Source organism: Echinops telfairi, unplaced genomic scaffold (assembly GCF_000313985.2).
Source record: "Echinops telfairi isolate 266 unplaced genomic scaffold, ASM31398v2 ScPeMD7_3533;HRSCAF=4204_0, whole genome shotgun sequence".
Taxonomy (NCBI): Eukaryota; Metazoa; Chordata; class Mammalia; order Afrosoricida; family Tenrecidae; genus Echinops; species Echinops telfairi.
Genome location: NW_022107431.1, coordinates 10,004,425 through 10,028,577, shown reverse-complemented (window position 1 = coordinate 10,028,577; position 24,153 = coordinate 10,004,425).

The following is a 24,153-nucleotide window of genomic DNA, read 5'->3' as shown; positions in this document are numbered from 1 at the left end:
AAGAAAAAAAGACAAAGGATCCCTGGTGGTGTAATGATCGAGCGCTTGGCGGCGACCCAGAAGGTTTGTGGTTCGAACCCACCCACCGGCCCCAAGAACCGACCATCTGATCTCATGAAGATTACAGCCTAGAAAATGCGATGGAGAGATTGTGAGACTGTTCACCCTTTGTGCAGAACGTAACCAGGGGTACTGAACAACTTGTGGGGCAATGACTGAACGGGAGTCCACATGACTGTGTCAAACTTCATGGAAAACAACAGATAGTATATTTTAATCCCACTCTTCAAACAGGGGGTTGCCGTGAGCTCAACAGTAACTATTAGCGGCAGCAGAATTTAGGATGTGGGGAGTGTGGGAGCAGAGTGTGGGGTAAGAGGAGAAGCAGCAGACTCGCAGGAGGGACTCTGGAGAGACGCTGGATGGAAGGAGGCGGCTGTTGGCGAAGCCCAGCATCCATGGCCGAGCATTCTTCCCCAGGCAGCAGGGCAGAAGGGGGCACCAGGCAAGAGGGTGGTGGGAATTTACTGACCTGAGGTCCCCAAGAACCTCCCTGCGGCGATGTCCGGGAGGCATATGATCGTGGCCACCGCAGCTGGGCCTCACCACCGCCACCCCTGATGCAGGACTTGATGTGAAGCAGGACGTGAAGGTGAAGGGACATGGTTTTAAACACATGGCACAACGGCAGGCAGGGTCCTGCCTACTCTTGCAGCTGTCTGAGATTCATGCTTCCGTGCTCCGCGTCACCTTCCTCTGTCACGGTGGAGGGAAGATTGTTTACCAAAGTTCTGTGCCGCCTCCAGCCTGGTCTTTCCCGGCCCCTGGTTACAGGAGGAAATGAGCCCTTGTTCCTGCTGCACCGCCTGACTGCATACCAACTACCGATGGTTGGTGGCTTACATTTTGTTGTGGAAAAACACCGAACATATGGAAAAGTTGAAAGAACTTTGGGCCTCATAAATCTACCGGCTGAAAACAAAGACTCACTACCCTCGAGCCCACTCTGACTCGTAGCGACCCTACAGGACAAGGTAGAACTGCCGCCCAGGACAGCCTCATCTTTTCCCTGAGGAATGGCTGGTGGTTTTGAACTGCTGGTTTTTCGGTTAGCAGCCCAGCACAAAACCTACTACCTCACCAGGGCTCCTCACCCACCATCCAGATTCCACAAATGCCAAGGTACTGTACTTGCCTGACCACCAGTTATGGTGGCTGAGTTCATCAAGCCCATTCCAACCCAAAGCCCCAGGGTGGAACACTTCCCGGTCCTGTGGCGTCCTCACGCTCTTTGCTGTGAGCCCATTGCTAGCCACCCTGTCATCAAAGCCTTCCTCTTCTTCACAGCCCCTCTGCTTTACCAAGCAGGACGTCCTTTTCCCGGGACTGGCCCCTCCGGATCACCTGTCCACGGTGCATGTGACGGTCTCTCCATCCCTGCTTCTAAGGAGCATTCTGGCTGCCCTCCTTCCAAGGTAGACCTGCTTGTTCTTCTGGTGGTCAGTGACATAGTCGATGTTCTGTGCTACTACCCCGTGTCAGTGCACCCGCTCTTCAATCTTCCTTATCAGTACCCTGCTATACACGTACCAGAGGAGATGGACATCCCCACTACGTGAGCCAGGTGTCCCTTAGCTCTGCAGGCGACATCTTTGCTCTTTGAGGCTTTAGAGAGGCCTCGGGCAGCAGGTTTCCCCAGCGTCGTAGGTCGTCTGATTTCTTGACTGCCGCTTCCGTGGAAGTGATTGTGGGAACATGACATCCTTAACCATGTCCACCTCTTCTCCCTGTATCATAATGTTGGCGGTTAGCCCAGTTGTGAGAATGGTCTCCCTTCATTTTGAAGCGTGATCCGTACTGCTCTGGATATTGTATGTAAGTGGAACCTACAAGATGCATAATGTTCCTGAGGTCCCTCCACACAGTGGTTCTCAACCTTCTAATGCCATGACCCTTTAAGACAGTTCCTCATTTGGTGGTGACCCCCTAATCATAAAGTTATGTACAGATTCGCAGTCTCAGAAACCATGTATAAAGTTGTTATGAATTACCTTCACCTTGACCTCTCTGCTGGGAGTTTAATTCACCCCTCAGGTCCCCTGAGAAGCCACTCTTTTGATTGCCCACCCTTTTTTCAAGAACCCTAATACAGCCCTGGTGGAGTCATGGTTATGCATTGGACCACTAACTGCAAGGCCAGCAGTTCAAAGTGACCAGCTGTGGACGCTCCATTATAGGGTCACTCGAGTTGGCGTCTACTTGATGGTGGTGAGCTTTGACTGATTTTTTAATGAGACAAAGACAAGTGTACTACTCTGAGAACTTGTCCACACCTGCCTATTAATCGCAAAGACATGTAAAAACACATTGTATTTGGAATGAACCCTTGCATATATGAACTGTAACCCCGTAGCAATACTTTCTGACTAATCTTGCATTCTGAAATTGACACATGTCATTTCTCTTTTATTAAAAAAATGGACGGTGAAAAGCACAAATTTTTTAAAAAGCACAAATTGATAAAAATAAGTCAGTTGTGGTTGTTCCCGGATGCTGGGCATAAAGTCGTAAGTTATACTCTTGAGTTTCTGTGCCGCCAGGCCGGACACGTAGTATCATCTTTAAATATTAAGCATCAAGGAGCCAGGTTTCTGCCCACTGGGTCATTTCTGTTTTTTATCTTGCCCCATGGCCAGAGAGATAGAATAAGGAGCGCCCGGTGAGCAGGGGTGGGTGCAGCGTCACTGCCATTGCTGCGGACGTTTTTCTGGAAGGTGCCAAAGATACCTTGGCAATTAAATGGGAGAAGACTCTTATCTGAAATGTGAACTCTGAGCAAGTAGATTCCCCAAGAAAAAGAATTATAACTGGCCTACAAGAGAGGTGTGCTTCAGCGCCGAGCAGCATGGGAACAGAACAGAAGGGGGTCATAAGGATTGAGCAAGACATGATCTTGGGGCGTGGTTACAAGTGCACACACCATGGCCATTTTACAGAACAAGAGCATTTTATTCTCTCAGCCATCCTTGACAAAACAATGCCGTTCAGCAAGTAGAAAACAAGCAAACTCATTACCGTTGAATCCTGTCTGACACAATGGAACAGAGGACATCCCCCCTAGGATTTCCGAGGCTGTAGCCTTGAGGGAGGCAGCCCATCACATCTTCCTACCCCGGGGCTGCTGGTGGACTGGAACCATCAACCTTAGGGTGAGAGGCCCAGTGCTTCACCACAGTGCTGCCAAGGGCCTGTCTGGACAACGGTTGTTCAGATGTTCAAATGTCTTCAGAAGCCGTGGTGGAACGAGACCTCACCCACGTGGTGGAATCTGGTGAGTGGGCGGCCTCCAGTTGCGTGCATGTTCCATCTTCAGTCCCGTCAGCTCCCAATGAGAGCAAGAGTAAACGCGTTGTGAGAAGTGGTGGTTCCGTGATGGCGGCACCGGGGCCTCATTGAAGGCACTGCCCGATACTGCCCCAGAGGTAGCTTCTCTCCCGGTGAGTGGGCAGCAGCGTTACAGTCTTGCTGCTGTGGAGTGGCATCACATCATCGTCGGCTTTCTGGGGCTCTATACTTCCAGAGATTGGTTAAATATGAAAGTTGATCATCGTGAACTTGAAAACCACATGTTGAAATGATTAATCCCCAATAAAGCACACTAATGCAAAAGAGGACTTCTCTTCATCTATATTAAACACACAACATTGTGGATAACAGCCGACAGTTATTGCAGCCCTAATGGAGCCTTGGTGACATAGTGGTTCCCAGTTGGGCTGTGATACACTAGGTCGTAAATTCAGGAGAAAGACAGGGCTTTCTACTCCCATAAAGTTCCACTTTCAGAAACTCACGGGGGCAGTTCTACCCTGTCACTGAGCTGACAGGACTCGATGGAGTGAGTTTGGTGTGGGGCTTGAGTACTAAGGAGTCCTGGTGGTACAGTGGTTAGTTATTGGGTGGCTGACTGAAAGGTCTGAAGTTCAAACCACTCGCAACGCTGGAGGTCAGATGTGGCGGTTTGTTTTTGCAAACGTTGCAGTCTCAGACGCCCTATGGAGCATTCTAAGAAAGGGTCCCCCCAAAAGCACCATGATTTCCCCCCAAAGCTATGTTTTTAAATTTACTTACACAAGAACCTTATCGCCTTCAAAATATGCCCCATTGCACTTAAAACAATTGTCGCATCTGCAATTCCATTCTTGGAAGCATTTTTCAAACTCATCTGTTTGGATGGCTGACAGCACTTACCTGGTTTTTTTGTTGTGTTTTTTTTAACCTCTTCTACGTTGTCAAATTGCTGTCCCTTCAAGTCTCTCATTGTCAGAAACCAAAAACAGTCGCAAGGAGCGAGATCAGGTGAGTCAGGTGCATGGGCTAAGAGAGGGATGGTGGAGTTGTTCGTTGTACTCTGACCTATAGGTCCCTATGAGCCAGACACAGCGTGAGGCTGTGGGTTATAGTATGGACGCTACGTCACTGCCGTTGAGTCAGTTCTGACTCAGGCAGCAGCCTATGGGACAGAATAGAACTGCTCCTTTCGGTTTCTGAGGCTGTAAATCTTTTCGGGAGCAGAAAGCCTCATCTTTCTCCCACACAGTGACTAGTGGATTCGAACCACTGACCTTACTGTAAGCTCCATGCATAGCCCATGACGCCACCAGGGCTCCTTGCGTGTTCTAGTTGCTATGAGTTGTAACAGATGCACGGCAGTGAATTTGTGTGGTTTGGGAGGCACGGTGACAGACGAGGCACTGACAGGTGTTGCCGTGTTGAATCTGTACCAGGACACTTTGAGATAAGCACTGTGCTTTCTCTGACTTCACTGCTAAGCAGGAAATTGAACCTCGAGTGAGTCGGTCACTGCTTGCAGTCACACAGTTGGTAAGAGACAGAGTTGGGATCTGAGCCCAGACAATCTGGAACTAGGTCTCCTAACTATATAGAGCCAAATAAGAACCCACTGAGAATTTTGATCTTTCTTCTGTTAAAGCCAAAGCTTGTGGTTTTAACAAAATAGCATTTACCATCATATTAATGTGATTGATCTGTATTTTGGGTTCTAGTATTGTGTTTTTATCTAATTTTTAGATTTACTTTGGCTTTTAAATGGTGTGAGATCAACCATCGACTAGCATAAGAACCCTGTGCCTCCTTTCTGGGTTTGTTCGCATTTAAATAGCATCATAAAAAAAATCAATTTTGACCACATTGAATCTCTGTGGATGTTTCCTTTAGAAAGTTCCACACTTCGCTTATGGCTTATCAATGCCAGTGTCAAAGAACAGTGGCCCCTTTCTGAATGCAAATATGTCTTCTGACCTATGTGCAATTTGGATCATTAAAGAACCTTTGCCCTCTCGCCGGCATTTTGTCAGATTTCTCGATGTGAATTGTTTGTCAGAGCCCTTACTCCTGAGAGTTTAAGGGGCTGGGTGGAAATGTTTGCCACCATTGAATGCTTCACTACACGCTCCACATCCCATGAGCTGAGAGAACATTACCAGAATGGATGTAGTCACGTTTCTCTCCATCTGGCAGCATGCTTTCCCAACTGTTGCCTCGGCGATCTCCCCCGTCCTGAGAGGAGCAGGGCGTGGAGAGTCTCGTTGCCACCACCTCACAGACGGAACATGTAAAGTACAGAGAGGTTAAGGAAAACACACAGGGTAATTCATGTCAAGCTGTGGATTCGACACACTCAATTACCTTCAGAGTCTACATTGGATTTCAGGGCCCCTGACGCTGAGAAACCATGATTACTGGGAAGAAGTTCAACGTGATGTGTCAGGGGTGCCCCAGAGTCTAAGTAGATCCTCAGCTCTTTCACTAGCTCTGAGACCTGGGGAAAATCAGTTAAACTTTTAGCGGCCTCGGCAGATGTAGTTGATACATAGGAAACTGGGCAATGGCTTGCTCTGGGGTACGCAAGGTTGCCCCCAGTCCAAGCCTACAAGACGGGTACTAACCACAGGACCGTGGGAAGTCGTTTGCTGATTAGACATGATGGTGAACGTGAAGGGGTTAGCAGGGGTTTCACCCAGAGGGTCTGCTCAAGGGCATTAGCCATCAATGAAAAACCTCGTGTTTCTCTTCAGAGCAAATGCCGATTTCTATCTTCCCTTGAAAGTGGGTTTGGCATCGATCCCACCCAAGGCTTTGAAGAGCTCCTGGTCAGGAGGTCAGCAGAACGGCCACCACGAGAAGGGGTGTAGCGATCTGTGCACAGAGGGAAAGCAAGGGGGACTGTGTTTAAAAACAAAAGTGAAGTAGAGATGACTGCTTGGATGTCGTCGGATGTCAGTCCAAAATGGTCAGGAGGTTACGTCTCATGACAAGACATTCAGAGGCAGAGCTGCTTCGGGGTGGGCTGATTCCACAACTCCAAATTGTCAGGGATTCAACTTTATCTCCATTTCCTCCCCGTGTCACATGCGTGTCACATGCGATGGATCCGTCGTGCCCAGGGATGGTCTCCTTCAGCCTCGCACGAGTGTGAGGTCCACACGGGGGAGAAAATGGTGGCCCAGAATTGTTGGCACACCCTACTTTGCACACCGTACTTCGAGGCTAAGAACACTGCTGTGGACTTGTAGCTTCCATCCCAGGCCATGGTGTTCTCACTAACAAGACCTGATGCGCAGCGGCACGGCGCGTTGCTCGATCTTCATCACTGTGGTATGTTGGCGTTCCTGGCTACAGTCATTACGTCAGCCCGGTGGGATGACATTGAAGGTTCCCCTCACCTTCCCCGGTGACCCCCCACCCCTCACCCAAGCACACACTTCCTGAGTATGATCTTCTCCAGGGATTGGCCCCTCCTGATGAATTCTAAGGAAGCGAATTGAAGACTAGCTTATCCCTGGCCACTCTCGGGTTTTCTCTGGTGGATTTTCAGGACTTGATTGCCAGGGTCTCCCTTCCTAGTCTCACTTACTCTGGGAACTGTTGACCCCGTCCACCATGGGTCACCCTGCTGGTATTTCACATAGGGATACATACATAGGTTGTTGAGGGTTTTTTTAACATCATAACAATACTCAAGCCACTGCAAGATGGAGGGGGAGGGGTGTTACAAATTGGGCCAGGGGGTGGGGGGGTGGGAGGTGGGGGGGGGACTAGGCCGATCCCTAGGGGCGATGCCGTCAAGTACACTGGGAAGGGGCTGGTCCCAACCGGTAGAGGGCAGTGATAATAGGAAGGCAAGTCCATACCTGTTTCCCAAACCCAAGAACCTCAATCAAACTAAAATACGGCAATTGGTGCGTCGAATCCACGTGGAGAGCTTGCCCGTGGGGTTTCTCAGACGGTAAATCTTCATGGACGCAGCCTCCTCCCTCTAGGTGACTGCGGAGTTCAAGTCAAAGGCCTTGCGGTTCTCAATGAGCATGTAGACCCCAGTTACCCCAGTACCTCCAGGGCTCCCTGTGAAGGCGGAGATGCTGATATACAAATGAGGGCAGGCCCCACCCCTCAAGCCCTCCTCACCTTGAACCAGGAGAGCTGATTGGATGGCCTTTCCCCGGCCTTGGGATGCAGTGTTCCCTCCTCTACTCATTCCCCACTGTGAATCTCACAAGAGCCATAGATCTTTAAACCTACCCCCTCCCACCCAAGCAGGAAGTTAAAATTCCTTTCCTATCAGGAGGAGTCCCAATGAGTGATTCACCTTGAAGTATTCTGCCATCATCATCATCATCATGACCGAGTTGATCAGGAGCCCAGGTGGCAGAGTGCTTAGGAGCTGGCCCGAAACGGCCAGGCCCTCGGGGGAGCAAGGCAGGGCTTCCTCCTCGCCTGAAGAGTTGCAGTCTCAAACTCGCGGGATCCTACAGGGCCAGGGTCGCTCGCTGGGTCTCGGCTTCGAGTTTGGCTGGAGTTGTGCAGGGTTCTCAGACCCTGCACACAACAGAGGAAACATTGCCCCGTCCTGTGCCGTCCTCCCGGCTGGTAGGGTCCAGCCACTGGGTCCATCCCACGGAGGTGGGTCGTCGTCTTTTTCAGTGGCCCTGGGTGAGTGGGAATGGGCTGGACACCAATGGGTCATTGTACACATCCTTGCCACCGACTTGTTTCTTTCATGCAGTGACCGTGTAGGACAAGGTAGACCTGCTTCGTCGGGGTTCCCAGACGGTCATCTTGCTGGGTGCAGACTGCCACACCTTCTTTCTCTTGCGAAGTGGCCCGACAAGGGCTCATAGCCGAGCTTTTGGTTAGCAGTCAGCCACTTAAGTGCTGCGCCACCGGGCTCCTCGGTCATTCTAACAGTGACCCTGCTTCCCGTGTGTGCGGGCCGCTCGGGGACCAAGGTCTCCCTTGAGCGCCACTCTCTGTCCTTCACTTGGGGGCGTGGCATGCCCAAGTCATACGTGCCTCGGTGCTGTGCTCGTAGCCCCTCTCCTATTGCCTCGATTCAACAGCCTGGATGGACCGCTTCCCAGGGCCCCTGCAGAGCCCTGGCAGCCGGGAATCCAGGGTCCCAAGACTCAGTCCTCTCCCTGGGGAGCTCCTTCCAAGAGAAGTCTGTGGGCTCAGACAGGTGCTAACAGTCAACGCAGCATCTGAGAGGACTGACCGCTGCCCAGAGAAGGGGCACCTAGCTCACGCTGGGAGGGCCAGTGGACACTTCCAGGGGGGCAGGGCAGGGGCCGCCCTGTTGATGACTCTGGTGACAACACTCACCTTACCACACCCATCTGGATCTCAGGATTGATTAGAACCCCTCTGGGTGTGAACAGCCCCTCCCCCTGCACACCTACTCTGCAGGCTTGCCTGGCACCAGCTTCAGAAGATGACCAAATGCCACCCAACACCTGGGTGGGATCATGCCAATGAGGTCTGAGGGATAGGATCACGCTCACTGCCATGGAGTCAATGGGGACTCACAGCGACCCTGTAGGACAGGGTAGAACTGGCCCCATGCATTTCTGAGACTGTAACTGCTTATGGGAGTTGAAAGCCTCCTCTCTCTCCTGCCTTTTTCCTGCTGGTTTCAAACTGCTGACCTTGTGGATGGCAGTCCAATGTATAACCACTATGCCACCAGGGACTGGATAGCTTGCTAATAACGTAAGTAAGGCTCACGGCACCCTTGTGGGCATGTGACCATGCAAATAAAGTATAGAGAACCAACCCCATCAACAGGACGACAGGAACCAGGAGACTGGTCGGCCCCCAGAGGGAGAAAATGAGCCCCTTCGGGCAGGAATGTAAAGCCTCTGGTCACCCATCAGCAGAGCTAAAGAGCGTTGTCACACTTTCCCAGGAGGATAGAAGTCAGGCCAAGGGGCCAAAGGCCAAAGAGAGACCTGTGTGTAGGCATGAGTGTTTTGATAGAAGAACTGTACGCTGGGCATTCCTGAACCTGGGCTGTCATGTGTTACTTCCCTAAAAAACAAAACCTTTCTGGGTATGAGTTCTGTGGATCGACTGCAGCGCATGACTGGAGCCAGCGGAGAAGTGGAGTGTGTTGCGGGAAGGATGGTTAGGGTCAACACTGGTCAAGAGGTTGCAGGATGGAGGCACGTCTGACCTCTGCCTCACAGACACCAGCCTTGAGTGGTTGATCTCGGTCCTGCTCCTTCCTTACGAAGTCAGAGGCGGTTAGATGCCTCCACCCCCACCCTGTCTTCAGAGAGAAACCAAGAAGTCCTCGCGGGCGCTGTGAGCTGGGTCAGGATGCAGCAAGGCCGGCGAGGGGAGAGCGGTGAGGGAAATCCTAAGGCCCCGGGAAAAGGCCGTCGTGGAGAGAGCGTTCCGGGGCTGTGTGGGAAGCAGAGGAGGCTTGACCCACTGCCCACAGGCCTGTCGAGAGTTGCGGGGGAAGAAGTCAGGAGTGGAGTGGATGGCAGACCCCTTCAACTCTGCGTGGGCTGGCGGGCTGGTGCCAGGGGGCCCCGACTGGGCTTCTTCAGACCTCTTCCTTCAGCACTGGGTGCAGTAGTAGGGGGTAAGAAGTGTTCTGTAGATGTTTGTGGAATGAATGCCTGCTGCAGTGGCTGGGGTGCAGAGGCCCCCCACCCTGGCGGACTGGCCACCCACGCTGAGCTGGTCTGTGGGGCGCAGACTGACCCCAGTCTCCCCAGCCCCAACTCTCCTCCACTCCACTCTAGCAAAGCTCTGGGGGCCAGCTGACGGGAGCCTGCAAACAGCTGGGGGCAGCCATATCCGGCAGCCACGGCCACAGGAAGTGAAATTTACTTAAAAATAAGAATTAAAAAGTGGGGGCGCTCTTCTAAAACAAATCTCCTGGGTGACAGGAATCGCTGGCTTGTGAGTCACTTGTTGGACTTGGTAGAGCAGGTCAGAGGGCAGGGGTTGTGGGAGAACCCCACCCCACCCCCTCGCCACGCAGAGGAGGAGGCGTGCATGATCAACAGACAGTCGACAAACAAGAATAAGTCCGCCGAAGGCTCTGCTTTCGACCACCTCCGCCCACCTGGGGTGGCCATGCTGAGCCCTGTCCAGGAAAAAATAGTCCTCCCTGGAGACGACGGGCTCCACGGCCCCCACCCCCACGGGGGTTTTTGACTCTGTTTCTGGTCATCGGTTCGTTCTATTAGCAGCACTGACGCTCGTTCTATTAGCAGCGCTGACGCGTTCTCTCTTAGTTCCCCTTTGTGGCAGCAGCTTCATGGGATCATATATGTCAGGAGGGCTGCAAACATGGCTCCTAGGCTGTGTGGACATGCATGGTTGGGGGTGGGGGCGGGGCTGTTTGCTGGTTGTCCCTGGAACTAAAGAACCTTCCAGAAACACAGCGGTGCTCTTTGGCAGCAGGGGCAGGGAGACCCCGCTTTGTGTGCACAGGAAAGCCTGTCAGAAGTTAGCTATGAGTCACTGGTTTTCTGTCATCCACTACGCTGTGCATGGTTTTAAACTGTAGGACAAGTGTTTGTCAAAAGTCCTCAAGCTGCAGGCTGTGGAAAGATTCACCCCGAGGCTATTGGGTTTTAGAGGGGTGTTCTACTGAACCGCTCGGAGCCTTGGCTTCTCCATTTGTAGGACTAACCATTCCCGACTCGCTGATCAGCTTCAGAAAACCAAGAGATGCCCACTAGGCTGTTGGGGCTAGGTGCTATCGAGTTGGCTCCGGCTCTCGGCAGCTGACCCTAGGTACAACAGAATGAAACGCAGCCTGGCCCTGAGCCCTCCTCGCCACATGGCCCCGTCTGGGCCTATTGTTGCAGCCACTGTGTCTACCCATGTGGGGAGGGCCTTCCCATTGTCACCGACCCTCTGTGTTATCAAACGGGATCTCCTCCTCCCGACCCTGGTCCCTCCTCATAATACAGGATTCCTGAGATGAAGGCTTGCCATCTTCGCGTCCCCGGCGCATTCTGGCTGCTACTTTTTCCCAGAAGGATTTGCTTGGGCTCCCGGCTCTCTCTGTCCTTCACCAGCACTATCATCCAAATGCACCCGTGCTTCCTCCGCCTTCTGTATCCATTGCCCAGGCTTGGCAGGACCCATCCAGGCTGACTGCTTTGAGGCGGCAGCTCTTCCCCGGGCGTATCTTCATTGCCTTTCAGCCTACGGGGCTCATCTCCTGGCACTGTCTCAGACATCATCCCGTGGCTAACCAAAAGGCTCCCAGTGGCTAGTTTTTCAGAAGTGGATGCCCTCTTTCTTCCTCCAGTCACTTTTAGCCTGAAAGCACCCTGAAACCTGTTCTCCATGGGTGAATCTGCTGGCATCTGAAATACTCGTGGTAGCGCTTCCAGCGTCAGCGCAACAAGCAAGCCACCACGTACGAGGTGAAACGACTGGTGAGGAATGGGAGACAGCTTGACAAAGGTGATGTGGACAAATATTGCTCCCTAATAAGGTACATGGAGGCCCTCGCAAACTGTGGAGCCTGCCTTTGTTTGGCAATAGGGCCCTTGTAGACAGAATTAGTTAACAGGAGGTTGTTTTCGTCCATGAGTGCCCCACCGTGGCTGGCCTTATTACGTTCCGCCATGGTCACACCAGACTCACGGCTGCTGCCATCTAAGAAGCGGGCGTGCACCTCCCCGCCTGTTGGATGTCGTGAGCCCATGACAGCTTATAAAGCAGGAGGAGGCCTGTGCTTATTCCTTTGTTGGGTCTTCGGCCTCTGTACATCAGCCACAGGAGACGGCGTGGCGTGCTGTAAGGGCATTCCCGTTGGCAGTCCCTGCCCGCCTCTGCTTTCCCTGCTCTTGCTTTGTCCGTCTTTGTGTCTCTTTCCCTCTTTGCCTGGGCTAGGAGACTCATGGGAGACGGTTGGACTACAAGCTACTAAGTAAGCACAAGCAGCCCCGTGCTGACCTGGCTATTGGGGGCCTTGGGAAGCCCTGCGGGCACTGCCCCGCCGCGGATATTTACGTGCTTTGTAAAGCACACGCGGTCGGGTTTAGATCCACCCGGGAGCTGAATGAAGGTCCTTCCAGCTCATCGTCCGACTGCCCGCCCCCTGTCCTCCCTGGGGGTCTCTCCAAGTCCTGGGTCCCAGAGCAGGGCAGCCAGGGGGTGCAGAGCCCCAGCTACCATGACCACTGCCCTGAAAGGCACCCCATGAGGTGGTCCTGGGGGAAATGGGAGAGAAAAGGGGAACATGGCCCTAAATCATAACAAAGTCCAGGCATATTGGTCAGGTAGAGGCTGGTGGGACCCTCCAGGCTATGTCCCGTAGTCACCCTTTGGGTCAGGAACTGCACTCACCCCGTGGCTCACTTTTCAGCTAAACAATAGGCAGGTTGTCCAACTCACTGCCGTCAAGTGTGTTCTGACTCGTGGCAGCCCCTAGGATGGCGTCTTGCAGCCTCTCTGGGTTTCGGAGAATGTAACTCTTTATGGGAAGTGAACACCCTGTTTTTGTCCCACAGGTCTATCACGGGAACAATCATCCTAGGGCAGGAGCCATACACTGGAATAATCGAATCAATCCGTGATCCAAAGGGTTCATGGACCCACGGACCAAATTCTAGAGGGTGGGGAAGGAAAGAGGACTGGGAACAGGCCACAGAGGGAGGGAGCAGCACGGGAATGTCACACTGCGGAGACTGCCATCCGTGACATGAAGCAAACGCTCATAAACTGTTGAGTGGACAAGTGATCTGTAAACCTTCACCCCACTCACGCTCGAGAGGGAAGAGGTGAAATACACCGCCCTCCCGTTTACTCGAAAGGATGAATGAATGTCGGACGGACGGGCTTGCTCTTTGAGGCACGGAGGGAAAAGGTCCATTAGATCAATGAGAGCGGCGTCAGGGCGGAATTGACTCGATGGCCGTATGTTTGGTGTGGGTTCCCAGGGGAGGGGCCCTGGTGGCGTGGGGTGTGTGTGTGACAAGTGGGGCTGCCACCCACAAGATCAGCAGTTTGGAACCCCATGAGGGAGAAAGATGAGTCTGTCTGCCCTCATGATAGAGATGGACCTCAAGTCTCCGAAACCCACAGTGGCTGTTCCCACTCGGTCCCAGGGGGCCACTGTGAGTCAGAATGGGCCCGAAGGCAGGGACTTCGGTTTAGTTAGTGCCCAACAGAGGCAGGCTCTCGGCCCCAAGCCGTTTTCAAAAGCCTTTCTGCTATAAATGTCAGAGGAACTAAGCCCTAACCACACCGGGGCTAAAAACAAGCAGCACTGGTTTCTGTGTGCGGCGTTTGCAAATAAGTTTCCTTTCATCATTTCCACCTCAGATGTGTGATGAGAACAAGGATTCCTCAGACACAGGTGGAAAAAAAAAAACCCAAATATGTTGCACCCAGCCCCCCACCCCTGCTCCACGACGCGCTTTCCCCTTTCTGCTGAGCTGACCGTGAGTCATGTGTTGGCAGTGGGGCAGCCACCCTCGGGTGAGGCCAGGCCTCTCCCAGCTGGCAAGTCGCTGGAGTGGAGAGGCTGTGACGGTTGCAGCCGGGCTTGGAAGGTCCGCACAGAGCTGAATGTGGTCAGAGCTCCTGCTCTGGACCGTGCAGAATGAGGCGGCCGAGTGCGGAAAGACGGCACCTCGGAGGTGCAGCCGGAGAGGAGAAATCACTCCAAGCAAAAGCCCAGCCTGTGGTGGGGTGATCCAGGGTGGGGACTGCAGGCCTGGTCACTGTGCAGGCAGTGGGCATCACCCCCCATCCCCAACTCCAACCCTGCTCGTCCCCCACCCAGAATTCGATCTGAAATCCTGTGTGAGCCAGCCGCCCTGCCCAGTGAGTGACATTGCAGGACCTCTCTGAGCCATGACAATGGTGGGCACTTGGGGGGTTTGTTTCTCTTGGCCTTATAACTTGGCGATGGATCTGTGATTCTCCAGAGGGAAAGGGCTGGGGGTAGGCCGGGTGGTGTCCACTGCAGTATCCCTCTGTCTAACTGGGCTTACTTGCAAAAAGACGGCGGTGTGGATTCACAAGGAAACCTGGGAGACAAACAGGATGCTAGCCAGGAGAGCTAGCACCTCAGACATCTTTGTACCAAACAGTCACTGGCTAAGTTGATTGGGGACTACTGATATTATATATAGATATAGATGATATAGATATGAATACTCTTGTTAAAATGCGAGTTGTAACACTAAAGGGAAAGTTGAGGCACATTTTCCAGAAGATTCTCATGAGCGGAACAGCAAGTTGCATATCTTTTCATTGATTCAGGCACCATCTCGCTCACTCACTGGAGGTCTTAGGTGGTATAAACCTTTACTGTGCTCAACAGCTGCCCTAAAGGTTGTGGGTTCAAGTCCATCCAGCCCCAAGATACTTAGTATGTTAGTCTAGGTGGACTAGAGAAACAAATTCAGGGTAGTCATATCTATGTAAGAGAGAACTTTATATCAAAGAGTGATTGTATAATAAGAAAACATCCCAATGACAAAATACCCATTTATAATCTATCAAGGGCTCATGCGGGAGGGGGGAGCGGGGGAGGGAGGGGGAAAATGAGGACCTAATGTCGGGGGTTTAAATGGAGAGAAAATGTTTTGAGAAACGATGTACAAATGCGCTTTACACAATTGATGTGTGTATGGATTGGGATAACAGTTGTATGAGCCCCTAATAAAATGTTAAAAAAAAGAAAAAAAAGAAAAGAAAACATCCCAGCCCAGTCCACATCAAGTTCCTAAGTCCAATATTAGCCCATATGTCCAATACCAGTCTGTAAATTCCTCATCAGACTCATGCAACACACGCAATGATGCTGAGTGCCGGAAAAGCACAGGCCAGTGGGTGGAAAGTCTTGTGGATCCAGTGGTGTGGAAGCATCTTAGTGCTGGCGTGGGTCTCCACGTGGCTCCTCCAGCTCCAGGGCTCTGGCTGCCATCAGCGTAGCTCCATGTGACTTGTCAACAGGAATGTCCCACAGAGAGATAAGCAGAGGATGTATCTGACCTCTGGTGAGCTATTTACCTCCGTGGTGCCTCCAAATGAGGATAGACTCCACCCCTTCGCAAGTTGACAGGCGATGATGTAACCGCCACACTTGGCCATTGCAGACAAGTCCACCATGGAGACCCGATGCACCACAGTTCCCCTTGGACACACTGCAGGCACCATCAGCCATCATTGACTCTATGGCAATTGGTTTTCAGACCTGCATCCTGGTTGTTGTCTGCAGGTGACTTTAATGCTGCATTCAAACTCATTTTGAGTCCCAATACCCCGCCACACACAGCAGAGACCCCTGGGATTGTCAGTCTAGCTTAAGACAATTCCAGTTCCCTGCTAACTCTCGTCTCCTATAACTGGTCCACAGTATCACTGGGGGTGCACCTGGGGGGTGGGTGCTCCTGCCCTGGCTTAGCCACTCAGTGGCTCCTCTCCTGGAAGCTGGCACAAAACAAAGACCTCGTTCCCATTTTCTGGAGCTGCAGGAGGGTAGACATGGGCACTGGGGGCAACCACAGTCCACCCTCTGTGACAGGGCAGGGGAAGCTCGTTCCCAGAAACAGGGACACAGCCCACAGCCTTCCCAGCCTTAGGTCCGGCCCCTTCCAGGTGCCCAGGCGCTGGCTCCTTGCCAGTGGTTGGCCACGCCTCTATCTTTGTGCTTTGTCCTCATTTGCTCACTCTGTCCCAGGCCATCTCTGTTCCATGCGACCCAGAGATATCTTGGGACTGCTTTTCGGTGCTGTCCAGTCGGATCCAACTCGGGAGCTGCTGGACAACAAAAGGACACTCTGCCCAGCGCAGCACCAGCTCCTTGGCCCTGCCATGCTTGAGGTCACTGTGTCCAGCCGCCTCACTGATGGTTGCCTCGCTCTCTGTGGCCCTCAACTTGATCAGCCAGCATGTCCTTCTCTAGAGTCTCAACTAGCACCAGTTCAGATCTTGGACCCCCATATTCCTGGGGACACAGACAGACTGGACAGCTGAGGCCTGGGCCCAGGAAGAGGCTTCTGGTGATTTAGGTCTGAGGTCTGATTTATTCCCTGATGTCTGCCTCGCTGGCCCATTAGCCTGAATGCACCCTTGTGCTCTCACTTGTAAAGTAAGGGGCCGCCAATTGAAACACATCCAGGCAATCAAGTGAGAAGCTAGGATGTTGGGGTTCGTCTGAAGAAGTGAAGTCTCAGGTCGGCCCCTTCCCAGAAACTGAGTCCCTCACCTGGTTATTTGAAAGCTTGGTCATAAGGGGATGTTGTCGTTGTCGTTGTTAGGTGCTGCCAAGCCCGTTCTGACGCATGGCGACCCTCTACACAGCAAAACAAAACACTGCCCTGTACTTGTGTTTGAGCCGATGGGGGCGGCCATGGGGTCAGCCCATTTCCTTGCCAATCTCCCCCCTTTCTGCTGCCCCCCCACTTTACCAAGCGTGATGTCCTTCTCCAGGCAGGGGCGGGAGGGGACTTCAAAAAGTCCACAGGGAAATCCATCGTCTTCTTGTCCCGTTTCCACCAACTTTCCGAAACCTCCTCATATAAGCAAATGTACCCGGCAGGTGGCAAACACTGGATTATTATAACTGTTATCGTGAGCATTGCTGTTATTGCTAACTACCCCAAAGAGCAGGGAGAAAGGTCTGGTGGGTGCAAGCACTGGATTATTATAACTGTTACTGTGAACATTGCTATTATTGCTAACTACCCCTAAGAGCAGGGAGAAAGGCCTGGTGAGTGCAAACACTGGATTATTATAACTGTTATCGTGAACATTGCTGTTATTGATAACTATCCCTACAGAGCAGGGAGAAAGGCCTGGCAGTCTACTTCCCAAAGTGAGAAATCCAGGGGTCACGACTGTCGGATCTGTGACTGAGGAGGGGATGCTGGAGACCCAGCGGCATTTTGCTCCACTGTGCCCGGGGACCCTGCGGGGAGAGAGGACCCAAAGGCATCTAACAACAACAATGACAGTATGACCACTGTTTCAGTTCTCCCTCCTCTCTGATGACTGAAAGCTCTCTGCCATCTATCAAGTACCAGTCCTTAAATAAAGGGCATATCTGGAGCAGGGGTGGGGAAGCTTTTTCTGTCCAGGGCCAGTTGGCTATTTATAACATCATTTGTGGGCCCTACTGGCCAAACATCTAATGAACACCTCCGTCATGTGATGGCTGGAATTGCTTCTCTTTGGCGAGGTGTGTGATATGAGCTGCAACCGAGGATGTCATGGGCCTCATCCAGCCCTGCCTGAGGACCCTTTCTGCAAACTCCCTGCCCTCCAGTCGATCCTACAGGACTGGGTGGAACTGCCCCGGGGGTTTCTGAGACGGTCACTGTTCACGGAAGCAGACAGCCTCATCTTTTTCCTGGGGAGAAGCTGGTAGTTTCCAACCACTGACCCATGGTTAAGCAGCCCATGGGGGGCTTAGTGGATGATGCACTTGCTCATGGCAAGGTCAGAAGTTCAACACCACCCGCCACTCCATGGGAGAAAGACAGGACTGTCAACTCCCCTAAGGAAGTTACAGCCTTGGAAACTCCTAAGGGCAGTTCTATCTACTCTGCTTCACAGGCCCCGGATGAGTTGGAATCGATTAATAGCAGTGAGCTTGTTTGTTGTTGGTTTTCAGAAAGACTAGAAGGTGGCTTCTGACTGCGTCATCGTTCCCGTCTGGTGTTATGGATTGAACTGCCGCCACTCCCCTACGGGCTGCAACCTGAGCCCCCCACGCTGTGGAGGTGAAGGTGCCGGGGTGTGGAGTTCTCTCTGCTTTGCCCACGGGACCATATCCTGGTCAGGCGTGGCTTAAGCCGTCGGGGTATCAATGAAGCTGATCGGTCCTGGCACAGGAGGTCTGAGAGGTCTGAGCCCACCGGCTGGCCCTCGGGAGAAGGACGAGGCTGTCCGCAGAGACGGACCGCTCGGGAACCTCGGGGAGCAGTTCCGCTCCGTCCCATAGGTGGCTGAGTCAGAGTTGACAGGGCGGCGGTGGGTTTGGGTTTGGTGTGCAACACAGAGAAGTGAGCAGAGACCGGGACGATGGGCACCCGGCCACGGGAGGTCCCTGAGGAACCGGGAGAAACTCAGCTCGTCCTCGAGAGCAGACAGAGAGAGATTGCCTCCCCTCGAGCGGTGCCCTGCAGTCGGACCTCTCGTCGCCTAAACTGCATATGAGAGAACCCATTTCTCGGAGCCCGGGGTTGTGGGTTTGGGCACCGTGGGCTGATAACCTCGAGGTTAGCAGTTTGAAGCCCCCAGGGGCTTTGCCAGAAAAAGACGAGGCTTTCTACTCCTGTCAAGAGTGACAGGCTCCGAAACCCACAGGGGCAGTTCTGCCCTGTCCTGTAGGATGGCTCAGAGTCAGGATCCACTCGATCTCGGTGAGTTTGGTTTCTGGAAAGAACTAAGACAGATGCCCTCACTCCGAACTTCCCAGAGCTTTCCAGCCTTCCATCTGGCACCGAGGAGCTGGGAGGAGCTGGGCGAGAGCAGCCGGCAGGTGGATCTCCGGTGGTCACGTGCCCGAGTGTTCTCCCCGTCAGCACTCTCCTTCTGCGGTCACGGTTCTGAGAAGAGAGAGAGTGAACCTCCTTCCCTTCCTGGGGTTTTCAGGAACCGAAACGTGCGTTCAAAGCAAGTTGCAGGGAACAGGGTGGATGGTTCGGAGGCGTCCACCCCTGGGCTCGTGCCAGGAGTCTGCCTTCTCTGAGGTCACAAATGCTAAAGCCGTTTCTGGCTGGAAAATTGTAGCAGTGACACACCAAGGAAAACTGTGCGCTCCAGGTTCCCCGGTTCAGGCTGAAAGGTTAGCTGTTTGAACCCACCTAGCCGCCCAGTCCCTCCAAAGCCCCTGGCCACTGGGAGAGAGAGAGAGGGCTGGCCACCTGCTTCCATAAAGACTGAAACCACTGAGTCCAGCCGAGTGCAGCCCAGGAGACACCCTCGGGTAGTTCTGCTCTGTCACACTGGGCCCAGATGAGCCCCGATTAAGGATACCACCAACAACAACTTCGGGTGCTCTCAGGAGCTTCAGGGGGGAGGCCTGCGCCACGTGACTCACAAAGGGGGCTGAGAGGAGTCCCATCGGGGCAGATGTAGAGCTGGGGTCACAGCTGCTGCCACACGGGCCATCTTCTCCTGGCTTGCCTGGAGCCACCCTGGTTTTAAAAAGAAACATCTCAGGCCCAGGGACTCCTCAGACCCAGGCAGAGTGAGGTGGCGGTTGCTGCCCCCGCCGGGTGACGCTGAGCTGCCCGGCTCAGTCTCATGCTCCAGCATCACCGGCAGCCACGCCTGCCGGGTCCATTCCAAGGCAGGGTGTGTCCACGGAGAGCTGGGCTCCCACTGGGCTCTCCGGGGCTGGCTTTTCAGAAATAGATTGCCAGACCTTTCTTACGAGGCTCCTCCGTGTAGACTCAAACTTCTGGCCTTTTGATTGACAGCCTATCGAGGAAACCTTCGCTCCACCCAAGGACTCCGGATGTCCTCTTCCTGTCTGACCGTTCCTCCCGACTCTTCTTATATCATGACCCGGAGAAGAAAGCGTCTGAGGACAGGTGGCTGGCAGAGTCGGAGAGCACTCGTGGTCAGCAACAGCCTCAGCACGTTTTCCTCAGCCCCCCAAGACCTCCAAGATGACCACCCTGGTGGCCAGCAGCGCTCGTGATCTGGCATTATGACGGTGCCTGTTTTCTGGCTTTTGGAGACATTTTTACCGAGAGGAGCCTGTTGGCACCATCCCGCCATGCTTCACTTCCTCTTCCTAGCCTCTCTTCTCCGGGGTGTGGAGGAGGGGAGGAAAGATGGCATGTCCCTCTCTCTCTTTTCCAATCAAAGTGAATGTACCACAATAGCCCATTCTTCTCAGGATGGTCCTTGTTGGAAACTTTGCCAGGGAGCAGGCAGGTCATCATGATGGTCAGAATTATAGAGATCATAGCCCCATGGGGGGCACATGGAACTCCAGAATAGTACCCTAGAATAGTACCCTTTACAAGCCCACTTGGTCCCAGCCCATGTGGTGGGCATGGGCTCTGGGCAGTCCTTGGTCAGGAGGGCTCACTGTGATTGCCCAGCACCTCGGCAGCTGCCCAGAGAGTCCTCCAGGCCTTTGGTGCAGCAGCAGCAGCAGCAGCAGCAGCAGAAAATAGCATTTCCCTGATGCATTGCTGATGGAGGAGCCCTGGTGGTGTAATGGTTATGCTTTGGGCTGCTAACTACAAGGTCAGCAGTTTGAAATCACCAGCTGCACCATTGGAGAAAGAGGAGGCTTTCTACTCCTGTAAACAGCTATAGTCTCAGAAAGCCACGGGGGCCATTCTGCCCTGCCCTATAGGGTTGCTATCAATCAGAATGGACTAGCTGGCAGTGAGTGTTTCTTAATTACTGAATGTCAGCCTTCCTCTCTCTCCATGATGCTGAATCCGTGAGCGAGCCGTGGCCCAGCAAAATAACTATGACTGGGGTGCCGACAGAACAGGGGGTGAAAGTAGGGCAGTAAGCATCAGGCTGGGAAGCGGGGAGACCTCAGGGGAAAGCAGACTGAGACGAAGGCAGAGAGGGGCAGGTAGGCGGGAGATAGCCTCTGAGTGAGTCAGAGGTGGGAGTGATGCCTACTCTTAGAACAGCACCCCAAAGGCCATGCCACTAGAACACCCAGGGCCTAGGCCTGACCAGAAGGAGTCGGGACAGGCAGTGGCACATCCAGAGATCCATGCTCCAGGTTTTGGGCTTTCACCCAAAGACCATGAAAACCTGCCAGGATTCCTCCAGCGGAGGACTGTCCACTGTCCAGTGAACAGGCGGAGCCCTGCCCTCCTCTGTGAACAAACAACTCATAGGCCACAATGGCAACTCGAAAGGATAGACTGGAACCGAGGAAACCAAATGCCCAAACCCACAGCCATCTGGTCGATTTCAGCCCCTTGCAAGGACCCTATGCAGACAGCATCCTCTCTCTCCCTCGTGGCAGCGGGGGAGTCTGGCCTGCCGACCCCTCAGTTAGCAGTCGCACACTCACTGGCAGTGCCACCGGGGGTCCTTGCTTAGGGGATCGAAAAACCAAACCCGACGTGATGCTGACTCCCCGGAGAGGACAGGGCAGAACGCCCTGTGGGTTTCCGTGGCTGTAACTCTTTGTGGGAGCAGAAAGCCTCGTCTTTCTCTGGAGGAGCCACTGGTGGTTTCAAACTGCTGACCTTGTGGTTACCAAACCCATTGTGTAACCACTTTGCCACAGTAAGTTCATATTCATGGGAGGAGAACAACTTGGGCGCACAAGCTGAACATCATCAGTGTCACTGAATTGTATGCATAGAAATGGCGGCATGGAAATGTGTGTTCTCAACAACAGCAGCAAAAAAAGGTAAATTATTACTTTTTTTTTTAAGGCACTTTGCCTCAGCCACTGCAGGGATGTCCACCGTCCTCAGCAACCAGACAGTCAGCATTCCAGAGACTGCCACCAACTCCCTGGAGGGACCACGCTCTGAGAAAGGACCCGAGGAACCCCTGAGAGGGAATTCAATCACATCCACACAGAACTCAGTCTCCAGGGAGAGAAGAGGGGCCTTCACGTGGACAAATAGAGGATTCTAGAAAGGAGCAGGCTCCAGTCTGCACGACCTGTCGTCAGGTACAGAGCAGGACCATGGGTGCCCACGGGCCTTCAGATACAAGATGACCTCGCGGTGTGCTCTCTTTCCCATCAACATCTTTATGCAGGAGTTCGGGTCTCTTGTTGGAATCCATGACTTCTAAAATGAAAAATACACCCGATGGTTCCGATGAGGACAAGTGTTGCTTGTTCCGTATCTCAGGCCCAGGAAGATGAGCTAATTCTTGAAGGAAAGGACATTGAACTTGTACCAAATCCGGCTGCTTGAATTCAGCAAACCAGGACAATTAGAACAAGGCTATTTGAAAAACATTTGGATGGTGTGGTAGTTACATAATTTGGTGCCAACTTGAGACTATTAAGAGTGAATGGGGTGGGGTTTAGCCTGTCACACAGGTGGCAGCTTGATGACCTCATTTGGAGGCGGCATGGAGATAAATAACTCACTGGAGGCCAGACACACTTTTGCTGTGAGACATCCCTGCTGACAAGCCTGATGGAGCTACGCTGATGCAGCCAGAGCCCTGGAGCGGGAGGAGCCACGTGGAGACCCACACCAGCACTGAGATGGTCCCATCACCACTGGATCCACAAGACTGTCCACCCTCTGGCCTGTGTTCTTCCTGCATTCAGCATCATTGCATGTGTTGTGTGCATCTGAACGTGAACTTATAGATTGGTATTGGACATATGGGCTAATATCAGACTTATGGACTTGATTTGGACTGGGCTGGGATGTTTTCTTAATATGCAATTGCTCTTTATATAAAACTCTCTCTTACACACATATGAGTCTCCCTGGACTGGTTTCTCTGGTCTACCCAGACTAACAGTTGGTATTTACATTCGATGGCTCGGATGGCATCTATGTTTCTGAAGAAACAAACATCGAGGACGGCCCACAACAAGATGGACAGGGCACCATGACTTCCACCATGGCCTCCAGCTCAGGAACAATTGTGCGTGAGGAGGGCGCAGGGCCTGCCGCCGTGTCTCCTTCTGTTGTGCAGGAGGTTGCTAAGAGTTAGAACTGACTGGAAGGCATCTGGCAACAACTGCATGTGTCTGAGAGAGGAAGAGTTGCACAGGCTGATGGGTAAGATCTAAGAGGTATGTAGCCAGATGATTCCTTTGACCTGTGGGTGAGGCTCAGGTGCAATTAAAAGGTATCCGATTAAAATGCATTTACACACACACACACACACACACACACGCACACACACGCACCCCCCAAAAGGAATGGGCAGGACCTTCGAGAAGAGGTCGGGAGTGTGGAGCAGGCAAAGCAGACGTGGGAGGGTGTATCTGGGAGGAAGGATGGCTACAGCAGGTGAGAGAGAAACGGTGTGTTTGCAAGCTACGGAAGGGGATGGGGTTGCTGGGAGGTAGACTCGACCTGGTGGCTGTGAGTTTGGTTCTGCTGTGTTTTAGGTGGTGGTCAAAGGATGCCCCTCCCTCTCGTTCCCGGCCATCGAGTCGATTCCACCTCACAGCCGCCCTACAGGACAGGGGAGAACTGCCCTTGTGGGTTTCCGAGGCTGGCATTCTTTAGGGGAGTAGAAAGCTTCATCTTGTACCTGAGGAGTGACGGGTGGCTTTGAACTGCTGACCATGCAGTGAGCAGCCCGTCTCATACCCCACTGGGCCACTAGGGCTCCTCTCTGCGGCTTCACGAGGCTGTAAATCTTTATGGAGGCAGCAGGCCTCATCTTTGTCCCAAGGAGCGGCTGGTGGATTCAAACTGCCATTACATGACGTGGCACACACTACTACACCACAAGGGACCTTGATGGCTGATTCATTGTGGTGGACCAGGGGCCACACCATTTGAAAGCAGGAAGGGCGGTCCCCAGGGGCAGTTATATAGCCTGTGAAGTTTCATAGGGACCCCTACCCAGAAGGCCACAGAATCCGCTTAATGCTCTGCGATCGCCATTTTGAAATTCTTCATCTTAAACAAAGCGCCACACAGGGGCCTGCACATTACATCACCGCCACTGCCGCCACCGGGCCTGCCTAGGGACAGATGTTTCTCTGTATGTCTGCAGACTCTGCTTGGCTTGTGGTCCCTGGACTCCCTCCCTGGCCTTTGTCCAGCTGAGCAGGACACAAGGGAAGAAAAGGCTCACCGGGCCAGTTCAGTGCCGAGGGCTTCCGTGCCGTGCTCAGGAGGGTCTACAGTTAACGTCTGCTGTGACGGGGGG